Source organism: Schistocerca serialis, chromosome 8 (assembly GCF_023864345.2).
Source record: "Schistocerca serialis cubense isolate TAMUIC-IGC-003099 chromosome 8, iqSchSeri2.2, whole genome shotgun sequence".
In the NCBI taxonomy this organism is placed as follows: domain Eukaryota; kingdom Metazoa; phylum Arthropoda; class Insecta; order Orthoptera; family Acrididae; genus Schistocerca; species Schistocerca serialis.
Window position 1 is genome coordinate 302057439 of NC_064645.1, and position 26318 is coordinate 302083756.

Here is a 26318-nt window from a genome sequence, read left to right on the forward strand (position 1 = left end):
AAACTTGTACTACTGTAGTAGGTGTGGGCTTCGTATCTATCTTGGCCACAATAATGCGTTCACTATGCTGTTTGTAGTAGCTTACCCGCATTCCTATTTTCCTATTCATTATTAAACCTACTCCTGCATTACCCCTATTTGATTTTGTGTTTATAACCCTGTAGTCACCTGACCAGAAGTCTTGTTCCTCCTGCCACCGAACTTCACTAATTCCCACTATATCTAACTTCAACCTATCCATTTCCCTTTTTAAATTTTCTAACCTACCTGCCCGATTAAGGGATCTGACATTCCACGCTCCGATCCGTAGAAAGCCAGTTTTCTTTCTCCTGATAACGACATCCTCTTGAGTAGTCCCCGCCCGGAGATCCGAATGGGGGACTATTTTACCTCCGGAATATTTTACCCAAGAGGACGCCATCATCATGTAATCATACAGTAAAGCTGCATGCCCTCGGGAAAAATTACGGCTGTAGTTTCCCCTTGCTTTCAGCCGTTCGCAGTACCAGCACAGCAAGGCCGTTTTGGTTATTGTTACAAGGCCAGATCAGTCAATTATCCAGACTGTTGCCCTTGCAACTACTGAAAAGGCTGCTGCCCCTCTTCAGGAACCACACGTTTGTCTGGCCTCTCAACAGATACCCCTCCGTTGTGGTTGCACCTACGGTACGGCTATCTGTATCGCTGAGGCACGCAAGCCTCCCCACCAACGGCAAGGCCCATGGTTCATTGGGGGGGACTTAATGTATACAGGCAATAATTCTAGAAAAAAGCACATGAAGATTGGTAGTAATAAATGACAAAATACATAGATTATAATTAATCTATATGCTGTCAGAGCTCATAATAATTATCAGTATAGTAGAATATCTCTATAGTACTTGAGATTTGAAAATGGTATTTGATGCAAATATTGACTAGACATAAGTAATATAACTCTTACAGAGAAGAGAGGATAAAATATTAATAGCACCTACAAGGAATGCACATAACTACTGGGAAAAGTAGGACTAAGGCAAAGGAAAGTGCAGTTTTATTGCAAAAGAAAATCATTATTTTCAATAGTTATCAAATTGGTTAGTCAAAGTAATTAGGACAAAAATGTGTGTTGACAAGAATATTCAAAGCTCTGATATGAACATGTTAAAGAAATCAGAATGACATAACAACTAGAAGCATATAGTATAACTATAGATTGCAATGCATGCAAAAGAAAAAATGTGGGTGATGACAAATGGCTTGTACCTGTAAAGCACGAAGAAATTATTATGCTGGAATTGTTAATGGCATAATTAATGCAAACAAAAGTAATGTCAGCAGGTGCTAAATGTCAGTGTATGTATCAAGTAAAAGCACCATTAGTTTAGAAAAATGGCGTGTGTATGAAGTGGAACGTGGATGACTACTCTACCAATCAAAAGTAAATCTTTTCTTTGTAATTCAAGAAGTAATATATGTGTGTAAGAAATAATGTCATGTTCTTCTACAATAGTTGAAAAAGAGCATCTTTACCTCCATTAACCATTAATGTTTCCATTACTGTCAAGTTATCATAAAACATTTCTCATTACAACAGTGTGACCTCTGCACCATCACTTTTCTTTACTTTATCATTCACATGTAATCGTTATGATTAGTAGGTATCATTGTTTCCTCTTTATTATCACTTCATAAACTATAACCATAATCAAATTGAAACTTATATCTAGCATACATAGAAAAGTCGTTAGTACATATCATTCTTCGTATTGCTATAGTACTCATGTTGCATGCTGAAAAAAATTGATTAATGACAGCATATAAATGAGTTTGCAGTATACATATGTTGCCCATAGGTTTATACTTTGTAATTTCCTGTAAAACCTGGAAGAAATTTTTTTATATATATAACAAAGGATGACCTATGTTGTATTCATTTTGTTCTTTTTCCATTAACGTGTTGCATATCCTCGATGCTTCAAAACGTATATATGTTTACTTCATTTTATTTTACTTTACATGGAAACAAATTTTTCTGTAACAGTGAATGAGGATGTTAGGTAAACAATAATTACAATATACAGTAAACATATGAAATCCTTGCTCTGCCTAACAGGTGGCTATCTGTAAAATATAATAGTGCATGAAATGGCACTAAGTTATGAGACAAATAACAAATAAATAGTACTAGTGGAAAAAGTGCTAAAACTAGAGAAAAATGCAAAGGGACTCATTATGTCTCAATGTGACAGTGTAGTATCAAATATCGTCTCAACCAGGAAAAAAAATTTTTTTCTTTCTATAAAATGTGTTACAATACTGATATGCAAAGTTTCTTCTACATGAACAATATTTAGATGCGGGATATGTCTTATTTTATACAGGTTACTCCACAACAATTCAAACATGTTGCACTTACTTTTGGCTTCATTGGAAAGATGATGGGTATGTAGTGGTACTTTTTGGCCGATTTTAAATTTGCGGTGATGACTTACCTGTTTCTGTTGTTTCTTTCTTCGTTCAGCTTCATGTTTAATATTGTTGATTACAATGTCGACAATTTCATAGTGTCTTAGTCGCCTTGGAGCAGAAAATGCTACTAATTCCTTAATTTTGTTCATTCGACATTGTTTCATACCACAAATGGAGACAACAATGTAGAATCATTTCCAATGGAGTTAATAATTTCTTGAAATGTGTAGATGAATTTATCACAAGCTGTTTGTTTCTTCTGACACTGGAGACGACAAAGCTTACCAATTTCATTCATAATGCATCTAGACGTGTTTGATACAGTTTGGTAACTGGGTATATATACAGGTGAAATCTTCCTAGTTTTCAGATTGTGTGTCCATATATCTGATCTGAATTGCGGTCCATTATCATATAGAACCATTTGTATGTGACCAACAATCGGCAAGAAATATTTGGAAAAGCTGCTGAAACAGTTTTGGCAGTAGTTTTAGGTAGCCAAGTGAATGTTACAAATTTAGAAGTTACTTCTACTGCTACAAAAATGGGAATTGGTTCACAGATATCCATGGCGGCCGTGTGACGTTATTTCATTGGTATAATGGGATATAATGGAACGAGATAAGAAGTCATCAATGATTTCCCTTGCTGACAAAGCTCACATGTTGCTAATAGACCTCGCATACCTTTTTCCATATTTGCAAAGTAATAATTCTGTCTGAGAATGAGGAAATGCTTCCGTGAACAATAATGTACACAACTTAAGTGCGTGTCTCAAAATAGATTATTGACTAAATCTTCAGGTATACACCAGCCCCAGTTGTCGTTGTGTGAATGTGTACATCGGAAGAGAATATTGTTACATACTAAGTAGTGATGTCTCATTACTGCATTGGTCTTGTCGTGCCAAAGCTGCTGCATATTTTTCCAGTTACTGTCTATATCACATTCTTTTAGAAATATCTGTAAGAGATGAAGAAATGAACTTTTCAAATGCTGCTACCAAATAATGTGATTAGTTTGTCAAAAATGTATGGCAAAGTATTCCTGTCCGGCAGTAAGAGAACGGGATAAAGCATCAGCTACCATGTTTTGAGAAACCGGAACATGGATTACAGTAAAGTCAGAGTCTTTTAAATATAACTTCCCTTGTCCAAGACGGTCGTGAGAAGATTTTTCACCAAGCTGAAATTGATAGCATGGTGGTCAATATAAACAGTGGTGTGTCTTCCATACAAAAAGTTTCTGAATTAGCAAAGGCCCGAACTGCAGACAAGGTTCCCAAGTCTGTAATCGAATAGTTGCGTTCTGCAGCAGACAGAATGCGGCTCGCAAATGTTATGCTTTTAATAACAATGATGCTATCTTATTCTACCTCTTGCAAAATGTACAAGCTGACAGCTGTTTTGGAAGTGTCAGTGGCCCTCGAAATGTTCTTAGTTGGGTCAGGGTGTGATAGTATTGGTGCATTCCAGAGTACATGCTCAAGGTTCAAGAATTCGGAAAGATCTTGTTCATCTCGTGTCGAAATAGCATTTTTGCCTGTTAAGTTACATAATCTCGATGTATTCAGTGCAGAACAATGAGTCAGATAATAAAAATTTTATCAGTCCTAGGAAGCTGCGAAGTTGTTTTTTGTAGTAGGAATCGTAATAGCTGATATTAAAATACTTTGATAGTGAAAACAGTAAAACACTCTGAAGGACACACTGTACTGTAATTTTGTTTACTAGTAATAAAATCAGATAAATTTGCATCTAAACATGAATGAATGAAACTGTGACGTTAAGTGGCATGTAAACAATGATCGCTACTTTGGCATCTGTTAGATTCAAAGGTCCCCCTAATATACTAACATGAACCAATGATTAATAAGCTACTTTTTTGTACTTGGTCGGTGTAACTAACTGAAATGGGCGACGCGTCAACTGACACATTTGACCCCATTTCACAGTACAACACATAAATTATCCTGTCTCAACTACTGTATACACACATCAAAGCACACCCTTCCAAAGTCACACACAACATATGCAATGACTAGTATAAATACACTGAAAAATAAAACAAATAAATGATGGTAATACCTACTATTAGTGGTGGGGTCAACAATCACTGAAGGTGAGCACTATTTACAATACACTACTATCCTTTTATTTATGGAGAGAAACATTAAGAGATGGTCTATTACAAAAAAAAATTACATTGTTTAGAGTTGTAGGTTTCTCGAAAAGAACAATGGCTTTCTGACTTATGTGTTGTGGGTCAGCTTGATGTGGTGACGGTGGTAGAAGCAGTTTGAAGTTTCTGATATGAATCGTAAGGTCGTCCAGTCGTGTCCTAGGCGTTAAAATATCCTCTTTCCTTACATCCTATTTAGGATGGTAGTGGTAATAAGTTGCATGGCATCCATGTGTCATACACTGGACCAAAGTAACTGTTTATGCACCATTTGAATGTCGTATTAGTTCAACTGCAATTTCCACATCTCCATTTGGCACAGTCCATGGACCTTGCCATTGGTGGGGAGGCTTGCATGCCTCAGTGATACAGATAGCCATACCGTAGGTGCAACCACAACCGAGGGGTTTCTGTTGAGAGGCCAGACAAACGTGTGGTTCCTGACGAGGGGCAGCAGGCTTTTCAGTAGTTGCAGGGGAAACAATCTGGGTGATTGACTGATCTGGCCTTGTAACACCAATGAAAACGGCCTTGCCGTGCTGGTACTGCGAACAGCTGAAAGCAAGGGGAATCTACAGCCATAATTTTTCCCGAGGGCATGCAGTTTTACTGTATGGTTAAATGATGATGGCGTCCTCTTTGGTAAAATATTCCAGAGGTAAACTCGTCCCCATTCGGAACTACGGGCGGGGACTACACAAGACGATGTCGTTATCAGGAGAGAGAAAACTGGCGTTCTACGGATCGGAGCGTGGAGTGTCAGATCCCTTAATAGAGCAGGGGGGTTAGCAAATTTAAAAAGGGAAATGATTAGGTTAAAGTTAGATACAGTGGGAATTAGCGAAGTTCGGCGGCAGGAGGAACAAGACTTCTGGTTTGGTAACTACAGAGTTATAAACACAAAATCAGATAGGGGTAATGCAGGAGTAGGTTTAATAATGAATAGGAAAATAGGAATGTGGGTAAGCTACTACAATCAGCATATCGAACGCATTATTGTGGAAAAGATAGATACGATGCCCATACCTACCACAGAAGTACAAGTTTATATGCCAACTAGCTCTGCAGATGACGAATAAATTGAATAAATGTATGATGAAATAAAAGAAATTATTCAGATAGTGAAGGGAGACGAAAATTTAATAGTCATAGGTGACTGGAATTCGTCAGTAGGAAAAGGGAGAGAAGGAAACGCAGTAGGAGAATATGGATTGGGAGTAAGAAATGTAAGAGGAAGACGCCTGATAGAATTTTGCACAGAGCACGACCTAATCATAGCTAACACTTGGTTCAAGAATCATAAAAGAAGGTTGAATACATGGATGAAGCTTGGAGATACTGACAGGTTTCAGATAGATTATATAATGGTAAGCCAGATATTTAGGAACCAGGTTTTTAATTGAAGACATTCCCAGGGGCAGATGTGGAACCTGACCACAATCTATTGGTTATGAACTGTAGATTAAAACTGAAGAAACTTCAAAAAGGCGGTAATTTAAGGAGATGGGACCTAGATAAACTGACTAAACCAGAGGTTGTACAGACTTCCAGGGAGAGCATAAGGGAACAATTGACAAGAGTAGGGGAAAGAAATACAGTAGAAGAAGCATGGGTAGCTTTGAGGGCTGAAGTAGTGAAGGCAGCACAGGATCAAGTGGGTATAAAGACGAGGGCTAGTAGAAATCCTTGGGTAACAGAAGAAATATTGAATTTAATTGATGAAAGGAGAAAATATAAAAATGCAGTAAATGAAGCAGGAAAATAGGAATACAAACGTCTCAAAAATGAGATCGGCAGGAAGTGCAAAATTGCTAAGCAAGGATGGCTATAGGACAAATGTAAGGATGTAGAAGGTTATCTCACTAGGCGTAAGATAGATACTGCCTACAGGAAAATTAAAGAGACCATTGGAGAAAAGAGAACCACTTGTATGAATATCAAGAGCTCAGAGGGAAACCCAGTTCTAAGCAAAGAAGGGAAACAGAAAGGTGGAAGGAGAATATAGAGGGTCTATACAAGGGCGATGTACTCGAGGAGTATATTATGGAAATGGAAGAGGATGTAGATGAAGATGAAATGGGAGATATGATATTGCGTGAAGAGTTTGACAGAGCACTGAAAGACCTGAGTCGAAATAAGGCCCTGGGAGTAGACAACATTCCATTAGAACTACTGATAGCCTTGGGAGAGCCAGTCCTGACAAAATTCTGTCATCTGGTGAGCAAGATGTATGAGACAGGCGAAATACCCTCAGACTTCAAGAAGAATATAATAATTCCAATCCCAAAGAAAGCAGGTGTTGACACATGTGAAAATTACCGAATTATCATTTTAATAAGTCACATCTGCAAAATATTAACGCGAATTCCTTACAGACGAATGGAAAAACTAGTAGAAGCCAACCTCGGGGAAGGTCAGTTTGGATTCCGTAGAAATATCGGAACACGTGAGGCAATACTGACCCTACAACATATCTTCGAAGCTAGGTTAAGGAAAGGCAAACCTACGGTTCTAGCATTTGTAAAGTTAGAGAAAGCTGTTGACAATGTTGACTGGAACACTCTCTTTCAAATTCTGAAGGTGGCAGGGCTAAAATACAGGGAGCGAAAAGCTATTTACAATTTGTACAGAAACCAGATGGCAGTTATAAGAGTCGAGGGACATCAGAGGGAAGTAGTGGTGGGGAAGGGGGTGGGACAGGGTTGTAACCTCTCCCCGATGTTATTCAATCTCTATATTGAGCAAGTAGTGAAAGAAACAAAGGAAAAATTCGGAGGAGGTATTAAAATTCATGGAGAAGAAATAACAACTTTGAGGTTCACCGATGACATTGTAATTCTGTCAGAGACAGCAAAGGACTTGGAACAGCAGTTGAACGGAATGGATAGTGTCTTGAAAGGAGAATATAAGATGAACATTAACAAAAGCAAAACGACGATGATGGAATGTAGTCTAATTAAGTCGGGTGATGCTGAGGGAATTACATTAGGAAATGAGACACTTAAAGTAGTAAAGTAGTTTTGCTATTTGGGGAGCAAAATAACTGATGATGGTCTAAGTAGAGAGGATATAAAATGTAGACTGGCAATGGCAAGAAAATCATTTCTGAAGAAGAGAAATTTGTTAACACCGAGTATAGATTTAAGTGTCAGGAAATCGTTTCTGAAAGTATTTGTATGGAATGTAGCCGTGTATGGAAGTGAAACATGGACGATAAATAGTTTGGACACGACGAGAATAGAAGCTTTCGAAATGTGGTGCTACAGAAGAATGCTGAAGATTAGATGGGTAGATCACATAACTAATGAGGAAGTACTGAATAGGATTGGGGAGAAGAGAAGTTTGTGGCACAACTTGACTAGAAGAAGGGCTCGGTTGGTAGGACATGTTCTGAGGCATCAAGGGATCACCAGTTTAGCATCGGAGAGCAGCGTGGAGGGTAAAAATCGTAGAGTTAGTGTTTTAGTATATGTCATATTTCGTCAAGAAATGTGAGCAGTATGAAAGTCACAGTACTTCTCTTTAACCATTTCTTTCTATTCAGTCAACAATATTGTCATTAAGTCCTCCGTGTTGGTACTGAATACTACCTCCAACTACCCATTCATCAAATTTACCATCTTGTCCTTCAAAGGAAAATTATACATTTTACCACAAATCATTGGTCCTGTATCCCAAATATTACTCTCAAAAACAATTCGTATCTCAATCACAATCACTGTTTTCTCTCTCTGGTATTATGTGGTTTCCTGTCTACTATATTCTTAAGCCCCAAATTTCTACTTTGACCTTGGGTAAACAAAATAGAATGCCTTCAGATGTGGCATAATTAGTACATCAAATGGACCTTTATACACAAAAAAAAATTTGAATCTCGTTATGTATCTCTTTCGATTTTTCATATGACTTTACTAAGTCTAGATCTGCTACTTGAACATCAACCTCCTTTATTTTCTCATCATGTCGCCTCCTTCTTTCCTTCATCTTCTCTTCTACCTATTCTTTCATTCTTTTCTTTTTCTTGTCCCAATTTAGTTCGTCTCTGTGAGGAAAACACAATATCTCCACAACAAAACCCAAAGACCTCTTTCCCTTCATAATCTCATACGGAGTAAATCATGTTACATCATGACTTGCAGTTTTCATTACATCCTGAATATTTTCCACAATATCTCACCATCAACTATCGTTATCGCTACAAAATGTATTGTGCAGTGGCCCAATTTCCCTCATATAACGCTCTACCAGATGTTAAGTTGATGTATATATCACTATTGTTCCATGGTTGGCAACGTCTTCCTTCCACGTCTTACACATAACCCATGAGCCATTATCAGAAAGTATGGCCTTCTGTTTACAAAACTTTACAAAATAGTTCTTTTGTAATTTAGTCAAGATCACTTTACCAGCTGCTTTACACAAAGAATAGAGTTTTATAAATTTAGAGAATACTTCCAACACTACAAAGATGTAAGCAGAACTACTTTCTGTTTTCGGCGAGGGGCTATAAAAATCCACTGCTAACAATTACATTAAGTCATGTGGATTGATATTATGCATGGGAAGTCTGCACATTTGATTAGTAACCTTTGCTCTTTAACATTTGTCACATGTCTCAAAATGGTTGTTTACCCTCCTCACCATGTTGTCAAAACTTATGCACTCTTTCAATTTTTGTATGCACTTTTTTTCTCTTATGTGTCCAAAGCTCAAATTAATACAGTCAGTTGTATAGTCTATGTACTCACTGGACCAACACACCGTCCAGTACTCTGAATTTACATTAGATCGCCTCAATAAAATCGCACCGTGCATCTTGTAATATTTCGCCAATTTATTATTAGTACCTGGCTTATCTAAGTCCATCTTTACCATTTTCCACATTTCATCATGATTCTGATACCTCCTCATGTATTTACAGCTGCCTTCTACTCTCCTTTTTCCATCAACTCCTTTTATATTGAAAAACTTAACATATTTCTCACCTACTTCCTGTCTTGCTTCTCCATCTTCTCCCAATGGTAACCTTGAAAGTGTGTCTGCTACTTTGTTTTGTGTGCCCTTAACGTATTTTATTTCAAACCAACCTGGTTGCATAAGTACTGTCAACCTCATCAATCATGTATGCATCAACGTAAATTTCTTAAAAAATACAAGAGCTCTGTCATCAGTGTAAATAACAGTTTTGTTGCCTCACAGGTAGTCTCTGAACTTTTTGAATCCCCAAATTATTCCCAGAGCTTCTCTTCCAGTCATGGTGTAATTTCGTACTTTCTTTCATTCCTTGTTAATGATCTGTTTGAAAGAGCAGTTGTCCTATGACGTTTCTTTTCGTCGTCCCCAATATTGCGAAATAATTCTATTCCAATATCACAACCACAAGACTCAGTTCCCAGAGAAAAAGGTTGACTAATATCCAAATGGTGCAAGATCCAATACTTTTTCATGGGCTCTTTAATAGTGGTTTAATGCTTCTTACATTCATCCATCCAAACAATAGGCACTTTAGGGCTTAACAATTTGTTTAAACATGGGTTGCTGAACACTTGTCCAGTCACAAAATTTCTATAAAAATTATACAAACCTAGGAACAACTTTAAAAGTTTCCGAGTCTTGGCAGAATGATAAGCTTTAATTTGTTTTATCCTTCCGGAGTCCACCTTAATACCAGCAGTAGACAAGATTCTTCCCAACACTTATTTCTTTTACTAGAAACTCACGTTTCTTAAGCCTAAAGGTTATGACCCCTTTCCTCACCCAGCAATCTACAATGCTCTTCCCAAGACTCAGTAGCAGCCAACAGATCATCCACATATGCCACTTTTTTGGAACTCAACCCTGATCCTAATATTTAGTCGAGGTCCCAAATAAACACTGACACACTAATATTTAAACCAATTGGAACCATAGTGTAATGCTATAACTTTCTATTTACCAAAAAAGAAGTATATTTTCTATACTCCATTGGAATGGCACTTGCCAGCTGTCAAATGAAGACTGCGCATATAATTCATATTGTAGTATTTTTGCAGTATTCCTGCCATATTCTCTGTGTGATCAGTCTCTCTACTCACTATGGTATTCAACATGCTAACATCTATGACCACTCTCACACTACCATCTTTCTTGCCAACAACTATTAATGGACTATTATATACACTTTTACTTCTCTCTATAATACCACACTGTATCGTACTCCCAATTTCCTTATGTACTGCTCCTTTCAAAGAAAATAGTATAGGGAAAGGTTGTCTTGCGAAGACTGCATGCGGCTTCAGATCCCACTTGCAATCATAGTTCTTAACTTTACCAGACTTATCTGAAAACACTTCTCTGTTCACCCATAGAACTTCCCTTAGCTCATCCTTTTATTGCTCACTTAACCCTCCTACCTTGTCAATTTGGACTTCAAACCCTTGTATAGTTCCTCTTTCACCTTTATTACCACCACACCTCATGGTTCAGTTCTAAATCCCCAATGTCTATTCCTATTGACATCACTCTTATCTTCAATTTTCCTACTAAATTAGTGTTATCTATCACCATACCCTCAAAATTCTCCCTCATTTTCGACTCTTTTAATTTTCAGAACTGATAAAACTATCTCCACAATTATTTTCCGCTTTGCACTCTATTAAACAATTTATACTCAAGATAATGTCCACACTCAGACGAGGCACCACAAAAACTTGCATGCCAAATCTGTGCCCCATAGTTCCAATTCTAAAATAATTTGATGCTTGACGACTTTACTCATTTTATGTGTGACACTTATTATTTTTAAGCCTAACACTGCTACATCCCTTACCCTATTGCCATCTTGTATACAATTATATAATTCTTCAGCTACTGCACCAATTTCACTACCCATAACAAATAGAGCTTTCTCTTCGCTACCATGGGCTCTTAACTCTACAAAAGGTTGTGCAGCTTCAATATCATCCACATACTCTTCCTTATGTAATAAATATCTTTCAATATTGCCACATTGACAATTTCTACTACATAATTCTGCATTTACATCCTCTTCTGATTCCTTCCAAATTGCACGCAAGCTCTTCTTCTTGTCAGTACAAGTTGCCACCTCCTCATTCATACCAATGATAAGTACATTTACTCTCTCCTCTTCCTTTATGCCAATTTCATGATACATAGTACTTTTGGAAGTCTCCACCTCAATAATTTCAGAAATGTCCCCTTCTCCTTCTGTATTATCTCGCTGCTAACTATTGCATAAGAGAAACACATCTCCTTGTATGCCTTCTTCTTCCTCTTCACTACAACTACTCTCCTCAGATTCTTCTCCCTCACATTCAACACGTTCAGTTTGCATTATATTACCTTCCTTTTCTCCATATCCCTCTACCACTTTGTATCCTTTAATTCCATCATACATATGAGAAAACATTTAAATATATGAACCTTCCGATTCTATATCATTTCTACCATTAACTTCAGGCACTTCCCTCCCAATCACAAAGTTCTGACTTTCACACCTCTTATCACCATGATCAGCATAATCCATATTAAAGATCACTAAACATCTTGCCTCTTCATGAAAACTAGCAACATCAATGGACCCAGACACTCGACCCATCCCAGCATGAACCCTTTCTCTTGCAGGGTACCATACTGCAATATGAGAATTTACCTGTCTACCATGACCTCTGTTACGAACTCTAAAATCCGATAGATCTCTTCCTCGTCTGCCTCCCTCATTTACTTGATTCATTCAGTTAATCTGCTCTCAGTTCTCCAGATTCCTTTCAGAATCTCTGTTCTCATGAAATGAACAATTTGTTTACCATCTACCCACATCCCTCATTCAATTCAGAAAACTTTTGCGTTGTTGTCATTCCCTGTCAGTCCACAAACCTTAATGGGGGGTAACTTCCCCATTAGCACCCCTATAGTATTTCTGTCACTCCAAGTACCATCCAAATGTTTCAGCCCATTAATCCACCTTTCAAAATATTGTCTCATGCTCTCTCTGTTTCTCCTATCATACCATGGAGTGGTCTTCAAGACCCTTTTAACATCACTTTGTTCCTCTTTGGGCAATACTCTCCCGTAAAAGCTGATTCAATTTCTTCAAACGTTTCGTATTTATTGGGTGCATCTGCCCCCCCCCCCCCCCCCCAATGCAAACTCTCACCTTGAAAAAAGCACGTGTCCTTCTTAGCTTGTCTTCCTCTGTCCAATTTCCTGTGAACTGACTTTTCAAAATACCTACAAAGGACTATGTTATCGAAGTTACTATAGTCTCTCACATGCACCACCACAGCAGAAGCTCCATAATTCCTATCCTGTACTGTCTTTTCTAGCGTCCCTAACCTATTCTCAATCACAGAAGTGGTCTCTTTAGTGTCATTCACTTTCTAATAACCCTACCACAACAAAGGTCAAAAATTGATTATGATTGTAGTGTTGCGCACGCTGCTAAATATTGCATTTTTGGGCAACAGCAAAGGTATATTATGTTGCAGGTGTCATTAGAGCACAGTTAATAAAGTCATTTCTTGAAATAATGGATAAACTAGGCACTCATCTTTTCGTGTTTCCCACACTGGTCTTGTTTGAACTCATGGCTCAATCGTCCAAAATCTACGTAGTGATGATTCCAAGCTCGGATGCAAAGAGGCCTAGATGTTATTCTGTGATATTCAAAGTCTTATAGATGTGATTCATAAACCATTCTTGAAGATTAAACTTTTGCAAGTTAGGACAATGGTGATGTAAAAAAAGTAATCAGCACTCCGAATATAAGTTACACTTCTCTTTTATTACTTTTGTTGCAGTATCACGTATCTCGTTCCAAAACATCATTTCACAATTTAAAACATACTTGACAATATCTTCCTCACTGTTAAACTTCACATTTCATAAACTGACTACAATTTGCGTCTTTTTAACATGACAACCAAAGCTTGACTCTCTAATAACCGCTTACGCGCCCAAAAGTCTGAGTTACTTGTATGTCAAAGATCATAGCGACAAGAGAAAGAATACACATAAGAATAATATCATTGCAATCTATACATATCGGTGCATCGAAGTACCTGTACATTAATGAAATCAAATCTGAATATTGTCACAGAAATATGTTAACTATTTTACAGAAACACAGTAGAATATTGCTGGTATCGAGAGGTTGAGATGAGGTGCCTTAATGGTTATGTAATTCAAGTACCTTTACAACTTCTGCTTTAATCTTCTACCGTTGTTCCTCAAAATTTTTATTGCAATACACCTTTACCGCAGTCTTTCTTTGTTCACAATTTTTAGCTTGGGCTTCCTCATTTTTATCGGAGCCATTTCGTTTTTCCTCCACCCTTTCCTCGAAATTCTTTTCTCTTTTCTTCAACCCGAATTCTGTTTCGAGAAATACCTCCTTAACATCATCCATAAACTTTTCAAAATCTTTTCCAATGTGTAATTTGACTTCAGCAATTCTCCTTTCCAATCGCTACTCAAAATACATTTTAAAATTCTTCAACCTCTGTTCAAACGTCTTGTCTAGGTTTTTGAGTTCCTCCCACATTTCCTTTTGATATATACTAATAACTTCTACTTTGTTGGTGACAGATTCTATCATTTTATCAGTAGCTTCTATTTCTCCACCCAGTTCTTTGATACAAGCTTCTATTCTTCCACTCATTTCTTTGTTACCAGCTTCTATCCTTCCACCTATTTCTTTCACTTCCGTTAAGAGCCTAGCTAACATATTTTCATTCTTCCATTCTGCTCTGCTTGCCATGAGACACATGGTTCCTCTTTAATATTTGGTCATTTATCCCCTTTTCCTTTAAAAAGTTCTGTGTCTCAATTTTATCTTGGTCATCTCCCCGCACCTTGGAAGTAGTTACTTTTTCACCCTATTTTATCGCCGTATTGTATTTGCTGTATAGACAACACCACCCAACAAATATTTCCATTTGCAAAAACTTCGATCAAAAGATTGCAGATTCAAACAGACAGTATCCACGTAATAGTGTCCTGTCACTACGCAGTCGACATATGTGAAGAAATGTTTCATGGACATATACTATGACCGTTAATTTGCAATCAGAAAATGAACTAAACTGCATGAACTAAATTCATATTGCATAAACCCCACGAAACCATTTTACTTCCAGAAACTTCAAAAGGAAACTACTATATGAGAAGTTTCCCAATTGTGTTAGAATTCTGATAATAAAATAGTTTGATAGTGAAAACAATAAAGCACTCCAAGGATAAATTGATAAATAAGGACACAGTATACTGTAATTCTGCTTATCAGTAACAGTTAAACTTAGATAACCTTGCATCTAAACATGAATGAATGGAAATACGATGTTAAGTGGCATGTAAACAAAGACTGCGTACTTTTGGCAAGTGTTAGATTCAAAAGTCTCCCTAGTATGCTAACTTGAACCAATGATCAATAAGCTACTTCTCTGTACTTGGTCGCTGTAAGTAACTTTAATGGGGGGTGCCTCAACTTACATATTTGGCCACATTTTACAGTACAATACATAACTTCTCCTGTCTGAGCTACTGTATATTCATGTCGAAGCACACCCTTCCAAAGACACACACAACACACATGCCACGACTAATATAAATACACTGAGAAGCCAAAAAAAAAAAAAAAAAATATGATGGCAATACCTACTATTAGTGGTGGGGTCAACAATCACTGAAGGTGAGCACTCTTTACAATACACTATTATACTGTTATTCATGGAGAGAAACATTAAGAGACAGTCTATTACGCAGCAAAAAGAAATTAAATTGTTCAGAATTATAAACTTCTTTAAGAGAAGAATGGTTTTCAAACTTATCTGTTCTGGGCCGGCGTGATGTGGTGACCTCGATAGAAGCAGTTTGAAGTTTCTGATATGAATCATAATGTCGTCCAGTTGTGTCCTTGGCGTTAAAATATCCTCTATCTATACATCTTGTTTTGGCTGGCGGTGGTAATAAGTTGCGTAGCATCTATGTGTCGTACGCTAGAACAAAGTAACTGTTTACGCACCTTAGTTTGGCAGAGTTCACTCATTGGGTGTAAATTAATGTTCCATTTACTACAATTTGCCAAATGCGAAGTTAGACAGTCCGTCTGCTGTTAATATTCATTGTTCACAATAATACAGTTCCCCCGAAAAAAGTCAATTACGTAGCAACACACTTCAGAGTTTTCGCATGGGCGGTTAGTGTTTAAGCATACGCCATATTTCATTGTCAAGAAAAAGGTGCAATATTAAATTCACAGTTAATGTAATGCTGTTCAATTCTAAACCGACGACAATACTATCTGTCCACGACTGCATTGTCACTGGGACATGCATCAATCTGCAAAAACCAACAGCGCTCGCATAATACAACGACCGTTTAGAATGTCCATCATAAAGTCAAATTTTAAACCATGTGCAACACTTAAAAGTCTGGTATTAATATGGCGTTAAACGCACACCGTACTACACACAATACTTGGTTTCGTATCGCTACTCTCACACGCCATCAGCAACTCATCGACTATCTGCCACACAGTGTTCAAACCGACAACTATCGATACCTCTTTCGCTCCACAGTTATTACAACACTTCTGCCTATTGCATTCCTTATCATACAATTCATGTAATAAAACTACCTGAAAGATCATTAAAAAAATCCAAGTCTTTACATTTGGCACTCGTATAGAAGACAGCACAGTGAACTTAGTCTACTCTATATAAACAAATGAAAAATATTCTACATCATCAGAAATATATCTATGAAGTACAAGGTAGTAAAAGAAAGGAAAAAATCATATCCCGTTAATAGTCATGGCATTACACATTCCTAAACGCCTTGCTGCGCTAAACCCCATGCTATGTCTGACATTACCATCCCCTGATGAGGTTTGAAATCCATACATGTTATTACTGATCTGTTCTGGGATGAATTCTTAATGGCAAAGGAATAGTCAGAACGTTGTACTTATAAATGCTGTAAAGGACAGCGAAATGCAGGAATGCTTCCTTTTTGTTGACCCATTAACAGGGAGACTCTTCACTGACGGAGTAATTTAGAGATACATAGCTGTACTATTCTGATTGACTGTATGGCTTGGTAAGGTGCTGATTTTGTTGAACCATTTGTTCAGAAAATTGCGTAATGTTTAGGATGTTAGAATTTTTAAAGAATGATCAACTGATGAAGCAATCTTTAATTCCTCGTTGTGTAATTTCCGACTAATGACCTGACAAAACAGTATTTCGAAATTCTTCTGATCATAAGCATTGTCTTGCAATAGAGGGATTCGTGGTGGTGGGTACGCCCTCCGAAAGACCGTAAATGAATTCCCATTTATGGGTAATAGGCCAAATTGGTGGTAACGAGACTCAGAACTATTGTACCCAGTCCAAGGGATGGAGATCTGCTTTGTTACTGCAGGGTACTTTGAACTTAAACGCAGATAAGAAATGCTTGTAATGGAAACCATCGTGTGGGAAATTTTGTGGTGGTTCATTACTGTTAAATAATGTTTGCTGACGTTGTTCCGCGTCTAATTGTCTCACACGTCTTAATCTACCAAGATTATGCTCTAGCGACATATTGTCAAATTTCTCTTCTTGATTATATTGGAGGTTGCTGCGTGCTTCATAGTGTGATATCTGATCTTTTAACGAAGCAACTTCAATGTGCAAACTGTCAACTTTGCGATTCAGTGCATTGCTATGTGAGTTCAGCTCATTAATAGCACGGTTCATAGACCAATATTGTTCAGAGTGGATGAAAGGAGAAGGAAATGTTTCTTCAGATTTAGTATCGGTAGCATTTTCTAAAATATCTACCCTGTTCGAAAGGTCATCAAGCTTTTCTGTAAGTGATGAAATTTGAGCAGTATTGTTTTGTGTCATTTTCGTCGAGCTGTTTCTGCAGTTTATTTGTACGCTTATTAAGTTTACGTATGCCAGATTTGAATACGGTAGAATCAGTATCTAGTTCTAATTGTTGAAGTCTAGTGCTGACCGTTAGTATGTGTTCTTGGTGTTTTTTGTGCCGTTGAATCAGACGAGTTTCTACTTGTGTTTTATGCTCGGTAAAATCACTTTGAAGCAGTGTGTTCGTGTCTTGGACGGTTTTATGATCACAGAAAACTCTACTGTAGCAATTGTCTATGTATTTTTCTACTTGAGCTACTACATTTTTCCTGAGTTCATATTGCTCTTGAACGAGAGTTTCGCGTAACTGTTCGATATTTAGTTTTGTTGGTGAATGGTATCATTTTGCACTTGGATTGCAAGTGTAACTTGCTCTTGAAACTGATTATATGCCTCTATCTGCTGATTGAGGCCTTCATTAAGTCCCGCTTCTTGTTCTTCAAAACATTCGTTAATTGTTTGATCTATATAGTATCTGAGCTCCTCTTGTTTTTGTGAGACTTCATTAACTTCGTCACTGAGTTTTTGTGTCTGTTGGTCCCTCACGTCCCTAACTTGAGCGGAACGTTCTTCTTGTTTCTGCTGTGACATTTTATTGTAATCCATGATTTGTTGAAACATCATAACGACAGAGTTATTCGATAATTGACGACCAGTGTTTAAAATATTTTGCATAAACTGTTCAACAGCGTCAGCATTTGGGATGTCTGTTGAGGTTTGGGTATTGCCATTTTGATAGGTTTATAATGGTAAATGATCAGAGTCCAAATTTTGTACATTGGAAGTATGTATATCAGCTGCTTCCTCATTTGTCGAGTGTGCCGTCTGATTAATTGCAACATCGGTAGGTAAAACGAAATTGAAGCTCAATTGACCGTTTCGTATTGCAGATGCAATTTCATTGACTGTCGTGTGATGCACTGTTGCAATACAGCATTGCCAGAATTGGTATTTATTGCATCAAAGTTATTTGGCGAATGAGTATTGTCGGCATTGTCCATAACTGAACTACGCATAGTTCTATTAATCGTTTTACGCGGCATGATGCACAAATACAATCACAGAACAAACAAATATACAAGAAATATGGAGCATTTTGCCATTGACCTGTTAGGAATAATTGACACAGATTAATAAAGGAGCAGCGTGAAATTGCTAATTCCTCTTACTAACTAACAAAGAGCAGAGTGTGTGCCTGAGTGTATAGTTTCAAATAATTCCGAAAAGAATTTCGCTCTGAACAAAGTTGTCGCCAAGTGAAACACGTACTTTTGAAATACGATTAAAATTAAGTAACTGATTGTACCCTGAAACATAACTGTGAGAAAGGGAATGGCTTTTGGACGTGTATTTTATCTCGTCGCTTATGCACTGTGCCCTCTATTCAACTTTTCTCACCACGAGGTTGGAAATTTAATTTACCTGCGAGAATGTAAACTGTCAATAACTTTAAACCAAACCAAAACTGCTTGAATTTACATAACACAAAAAGTGAATATGATGCAACATTATTAATCAGAAATAGGTCCTGGAAATAAAACAGTACTTGATTAATTTGAAAATAATGGTCTCTCTACTTAATGAATGCTATTTCTGAAATCATAAAATTTCTTACCTTTATCTGCTCAATGGTAACGCTCCTCGGACTGCTCTCTGTCAGTGTCAAATTGCATAGTTGGCAAACAGCTATCGTACAAGGCTGTTACTTAGCATACATTTTAATTAAATCGAGTATGACTGAGACAATAACGTCTTGCGAAAAATATTTAATCAACAATTACATGGATCTGGGAACTGCTATTATCTATGGGCAAGTAAAATACGGCACTAACTTTAAAACTTGTTCTTTGACTCATTAAAAATTAATAATGCTTGCAATTACACTCTCAACAAACTAATTAGACATTAACAATTAGCTTTACAAAATCATTGGGTCTGAGTGCTATACATTGTCTCAATCACCACTTATGAATACGAGCATTGCATTACTAGCAAAACAACTTACACATGTTTGTCTTATCAGTTTCATCACCAATGCGAAATTTCCTCATGCAAATAATATTCCTTTTGGATTCTTGTTTTCGGCTTCATATAATAAAGGCTGGTGACGAATCGTTGGACAGTGAAATATTGAACAATCATGGTGCTCTCTCATTATTCCCTTAAATGGCACTTAAGCGTCCCTGAGATATTTCATAGCGATCAGCCTTCAACGGCTTACGTGATGTTATTGGTAAGAATTGTAGTAAAATGGTTCAAATGGCTCTGAGCACTATGGGACTTAACATCTATGGTCATCAGTCCCCTAGAACTTAGAACTACTTAAACCTAACTAACCTAAAGACATCACACAACACCCAGCCATCACGAGGCAGAGAAAATCCCTGACCCCGCCGGGAATCGAACCCGGAAACCCGGGCGTGGGAAGCGAGAGAATTGTAGTAGATTTGACACTCACACACAGTCTAACAAGCACGTATTCAATTCGTACAATGGTCTCATGCAAAAGCCTTCAAGGCAAAAGGGATTAACACAATCATATACACCTCTTTTGTACGTCTTTATAATGTAAACTATGCTACATTTCTGAGGCCCCCCATAAATGAGGCTAACTTTTTTTACATAACAGCTACCTACGATGAAATGCTTTTTTTACATAACAGCTACCTACGATGAAATGAAAGCTTAATAGGGTGACCCTTCGATTCCTACACCATGAAGGTATTTCATGAGCGCGAAGAGGTGTGAGGGACACGCCGCCATTCCTCGGCTGCCAGCTGCTGCAACTTTCAATGTCGCCTTCGGCACGCTGAGTGCCACCTAGCCACGGAGGACAGGACGACAGGCGTGGCCGAGCCTATGGGTTCAGTGTTGGACAGGCTGCTGGGACAGTGATTGCTGCCAATACAGCAACAGCTTTACATCGGATGATTTTGGAACAGGTGTCCTGATGTAACTTCAGCTACTCACTGGGTTACTTGAGGAATTTCTGCAGAATAAGGTGCTAAAGGCAATCTATGAAAATGCATATCCATAAAATCATTTATCCTATTTACATGTTAAACTGTTTCTCTCTTTCGTATCATTGCCATAGGCAGTTTTGGTGTGTCAAATTTTCGACTGTTTTATCTCATCTGTAAAGCTTCTGTTAAAATTTTGGTGACTGAGGACAAACACTGTGTGTCTTATTTCCTTCATGTGACCATTGACTTAGCAGCCTTGAAAGATACCAAGCCCTTTTGAAATGCCCCTCTTTCATTAATGCAAACATGAGTCTTTTCAGTGAGAGTGAGCCGGATAATGAGATAAAGTAACAGTGACTGAATACCGAGAGCCTTGACATTTTGTTGCTCTGATTACCTTAGCTGACGGAATATTGCTCCATTTCATTGTGTATTCTGGGATAAGTTCCGATGACACTCTGTGCAGTTGTGGCTCACCAGAGAAGGACTTTTCGCCAGGTGGGTTATGAGCGGAGTTCTCGGATCAACGCGGTTCTGTGATAATGTACGGGGTTGACTTGCGATGAGAGCACAAGGGCCGGCGTAGGTTCGATGGCCAACTATACGCTATGCGAGGCTAAGACCAGGTTGCCACCGTTGTCTTTTGGAACGGAAGAGACTGCTTCCCTTTCCAACTCAGCCACACGCGGCAGTCCGGTGACTTGTTAATTTGTTTTCGGCGATGGTTATGAGTCCTGGCCAGCTCTCGATGTTTCCTAGGCGAAAAGGCCATGCACCCAACACCGGACTTCTTTTTTCTTTTTCAGTCATCAGTCTTCTGACTTGTATGATGCGGACCGCCACGAATTTCTCCCCTGTGCCAACCTCTTCATCTCAGAGTAGCACTTGCAGCCTACGTCCTCAATTATTTGCTGGATGTATTCCAGTCTCTGTCTGCCTCTACAGTTTTCCCCTCTACAGCTCCGTCTAGTACGACGGAAGTCATTCCCTGATGTCTTAACAGATGTTATATCATCCTATGGCTTCTCTTATCAGTGTTTTTTAGATATTCCTTTCCTCTCCCATTCTGCGCACAAACACCTAGTTTCTTATCTTATCAGTCCACCTAATTTTCAACATTCCTCTCTAGCACCACATTTCAAAAGCTTCAATCGTCTTCTGTTCCGATTCTCCCACATTCCATGTTTCACCACAACACAGTTCTGTGCTCCAGACATATGTTGTTACAAATTTCTTCCTTATGTTGCACAACTATATGCATAGCGCTACTCAAGGATTACCTAAAATCGTAATACAGCTCAGAAATTGACGATGCAATACAACTGATATCATTTTATTGGTAAAAAAATTTCACAGTACCACTCGAAACTAATGGCAGGCGCACTCAGACTCTATCCTTCACATACAAGCTGGCGGAAAAAAGGCTCGGAGATAAGGTCCTGTCTTTTTCTTCTTTCTTTTCTTAGCGGGAAATATATTCACCTGACGAGGTGTTGGTATCGGAAATAGAGGAGTTTAGTAAGCGTATTACCCGTAAGCCTACAGCTGAGTACTGTAACTATCGCTGTTTGACGTCAAAGTTCACTACAGACCTGTGCTGAACAGTCATCCTGCAGCCCAGGTAATTGAAGCCAACACACACTACAACAAACGATGGTAAATACGCATTATTGTTCTAATTTCACTTCGAAATTGCCCTGAAAATACCAGTAGTCGTAATGAATGGGTCATAATGCGACTCATGTACTGCGGTCGTAATAACACAACTACTAGAAAAGTCGACCCCACAAGATTGCAAACGGAGCAGCAGTTGCCGATGTGTTCTCCACCATGGGGGCACTTGAACCAACCAACTTGGAGGTGTTCTTAAACCCTCCCTTCCCTACCTCATCCCTCCTCTCTCTTTCCCTCTCCTCACTGTAGGTAGGGATAGAAGCCCAGTCTACGTTGCCGCTGGAGGTCCACAAATATATCCTGCTGGTTGAATTCATATAGTGTCACCAATCTGTAGAAGTCAGTCACAGATTGACAAAAGAGAAGAACAAGACGATACTTGGAATCTGGTAAACGTATATACGGAAATACCTGACCTCCCCACAGAACAACAACGACTTCGAAAACGGGAGACACTACTGCTAAAGTGAGGGCAGACGCCACGGTATATGGGAGCACAGAATTCCTCAGCTGCAGGCAGAGTTGGCTGCAGGTCGCACCTTGAGCTCGCCGAGGTCCCTGACTGCCTTGAGACGACGGTTCTTCGCCAACACAGAAGTACATATAGTCAATTAAACATTGGGAGGTAAATTGAGGGCCACCCCAAGTGCAAGTCGTTCGTCTAAAATACGGCGACACTGTCCCACCCCCACACGCCGCCCCACAGACAGCGCTCTGAGCAGGACACATCTGCCTAGTGCGACCACCCACACACAGATACTATAATGTCCTCCACACCGCCCTGCCGCTAGGGAACGCAGTTCTGAATGGAGAACAATTTCATTAAACATCAACGCACCTTTTATAATCACGCAACTTTTAAAAAGGAGAACGCAATCACGACAACTGTAAAAGTCGTCTTTCCATGAAAATAGGCGCAGTCCCTTTTATTTTATTTTTATAAGCAATGTCGGTATACCTTTTACTTTCAGCTGCAGGATGCAACTCGCATCTCAATATTTTGCGACATCCAACAAAGTGCCCCACCACCTACTATAATTAGAGGTTAGGTTATACACTGCTATACACGTCCACCCTGAGTAAAATTGGGGAAAAAAGCTTCCAATATTTTGCTGCGAAATTTACCAATCACCGCCGAATGTCCCCGTTGTTTCTACACCATCGACGGAGTAAAGAGAAAGTGTGAATTTAAACTCTGAAGTAAAACAATTTATGTTAAGCAATTTCTTTCAGTTTGATGGACAAATTATACGATCTGAGATGTCAATCTTGTTCAAATAAAATTTCTGTAAGGAAATTGTTATGCACATGTGTATTACAGATATTTCATACACTTGACATAACATTAGATAATACAATCTTTCACGCCATTGGCTCACATGTCGGAAAAAAGCGCAAACATTTTTACGATCGACGACAAGAAACTATAATTCAAGAGGACGTTGCTGTTTTGTACACTGTGGACAGCCCGTTTTAGCAACGCGATGCTGTATCACACTGGCGTTTACGGAACAAATCGTTATAGCTTGTCTTGTAGAAGAACCTCCTACAAGATTTTACCGCCTCTTTCTCTCTCTCTCTCTCTCTCTCTCTCTCTCTCTTTCTCTCTCTCTCTCTTTCTCTTCCGTTAGATTGAAACTAATTACCGTCGGCGTGTTTACATTAGAAATTTTTGCTCGATAACTCTCCTCTACCGACATGTCTGCAAACTTTCTATCATGCACTAGATTCTTGTGTTCCAGTTTTCTAAGCAATTTGATTATCTCAGCCTCTTTCGCGCAATTCACTCACTTGTCGGGAAGGAAACACTATCATTTCTAGGTTCCACATCGAGGTATATTTCACAAGCTGTCTACTCCATAATCAGAGATTATGAAATAATACAGTACATGTGAAACACCTGTTCTTACACCCGCATTCGTGACCATAATAATTAGAGGGTCATGATTCCAGGAAAATATATACGTCTGATGTCTATTAGTTTTGTGAGAAAAATCGGTTTAGTTTCGAGAGAATGGTGTGCATCAAAACTTTAACCAGTTTTACCACTCCTTATTGACTGAACAGCCAAAGAAACTGCTAAACATCGTGTAGGGCCCCCGTGAGCACTCAGAAGAGCGGTTGCACGACGTGGTACGGACTCAATTAATGTCTGAATTAGCGCTGGAGGGAATTGACACCATGAACCCTGCACGGCTGCCCATAAACCCGTAAAGTACGAGGGAGTCCAGACATCTTCGGAACAGGAGTTTGCAAGGCATCCCAGATATGCTCAATCACGTTCATGTCTGGGGAGTTTGGTGCCCAGCGGAAGTGTTTAAACTCAGGAGAATGTTATTGACTCCACTCAGTAGCGAGTCTGGATGTGCAGATGTCGCATTGTCCTGCTGGAATGGACCAAATCAGTCGGAATGTGCAATGGACACGAATGGATGAAGGTGATCAGACGGGATGCTTACGTAAATGTAACCTGTCAGGGGTCCCATATCACTCCATCTGCACATTCCCCACGTCATTACAGAGACTCCAACAGCTTGAAGGGTCCCCTGCTGACAAGCAGCGTTCGTGGATTCATGACATTGTCTCCAAACCCATACACGTCCATCCACTCAATACAATTTGACACGAGGCTCGTCCGTCCAGGCAACATGTTTCCAGTAGTCAACATTCCAGTGCCGGTGTTGATGAGCCAAGGCGAGGCGTAAGGCTTTGTGTGGTGCAATCATGAAGGGTACACCAATGGGCTTCAGTTCCCAAAGCCCATATCGATGATGTCTCGTTGAATGGTTCGCACACTGACACTTGTTAATAGCCGAGCACTGAAATCTGCAGCAATTTGCGGAAGGGATGTACTTCTGTCACGTGCAATGGTTCACTTTATTCGTCGTTGGTCCCGTTCTTGCAGGATCTTTTCCCGGTCGCAGCTGTATCGGAGATTTGATGTCTTACCGGATTCCTAATATTCACAGCACGTTCGTGAAGCGGTCGTGCGGGAAAATGCCCACTTCATTGCCACCTCGGAGATGCTGTGTCCCATTGCGCCAACTATAACACCACGTTCAAACCCATTTGAATCTTGATAACCTGCCATTGTAGCAGCAGTAACCGATCTAGTAACTGCGCCAGGCCCTTCCTGTTTTACATAGGCGTTGTCGATCGCAGCGCCATATTTTGCCTGTTAACATATCTCAGTATTTGAATACTCATGCCTATCGAAGTTTGTTTGGCACTTCAGTGTAGTAGAACCTCCTATGAGATTTTACCGCTTCTCTCTTTTCCCACATATCGAAAAATAAAATACCATCTTCCTTCTGACATCGAGCATATTAGAGATACACATATCGCCCCGTTGGAGCACATAGCCAATGCTCGAATTTGCTTGCACAGCTCTGTGTAAAGTTTTGTCGACTGTACTGAAGGAAGACCATATCCAGCAGACCATCAACCACACAAGAGGGCCCCTGTATTGGTCCGTCAAAGGCCGTTTAATACACTGTGTTTTCGTCTGTAACACATCCGGGCAGGGTACGACTACATTTTTAGTAAACCGCCATACACTTTGTTTTTCTAACAAGACTTCGAGGCCTGCGTCAGGCGCTGAAACAATATTAACACGTTTCGATCCTTTGTCTCTCACAGAAACCTGAATCTCGCAAGGTGTAAACTATGCAGCTCCCACAACACACAGGTCGGTAGAAATAAAATACATAGGCGATGTTTCTCATAGCCAAAAATGCGGAAGACATCGCAATATACTTAAATTGGAAGAGTTTGGAGCAATATAGAGCGCATCCAATAGCGATCGAAAGATGATGACCGTTACAGTTAATCTCATCTTTCTCAGCGATGGAATAGTGTATGTCTCGGTGTTCTGTTTCGCTGAGGATTGTTTCTTCATTTTGGAGTCATGTACTGTACATGACCTTTGTTGCGTGGTTGACGATTGCCAGAAGGTGCCGTTCACAAGACGAGCGAGGAAATAGAAACAAAAAAAAAGTATTGCTATCTTATTGGTGAAAATATAAATAAATAAAAAATATATATAAAAATGTGGAGACCATCGCAGCATACGGAAATAGGACGAGTCTGAAGCATTGTGGAACGCTTAAAAAGAACTGTCTGAATGTGGTGGCTTCTA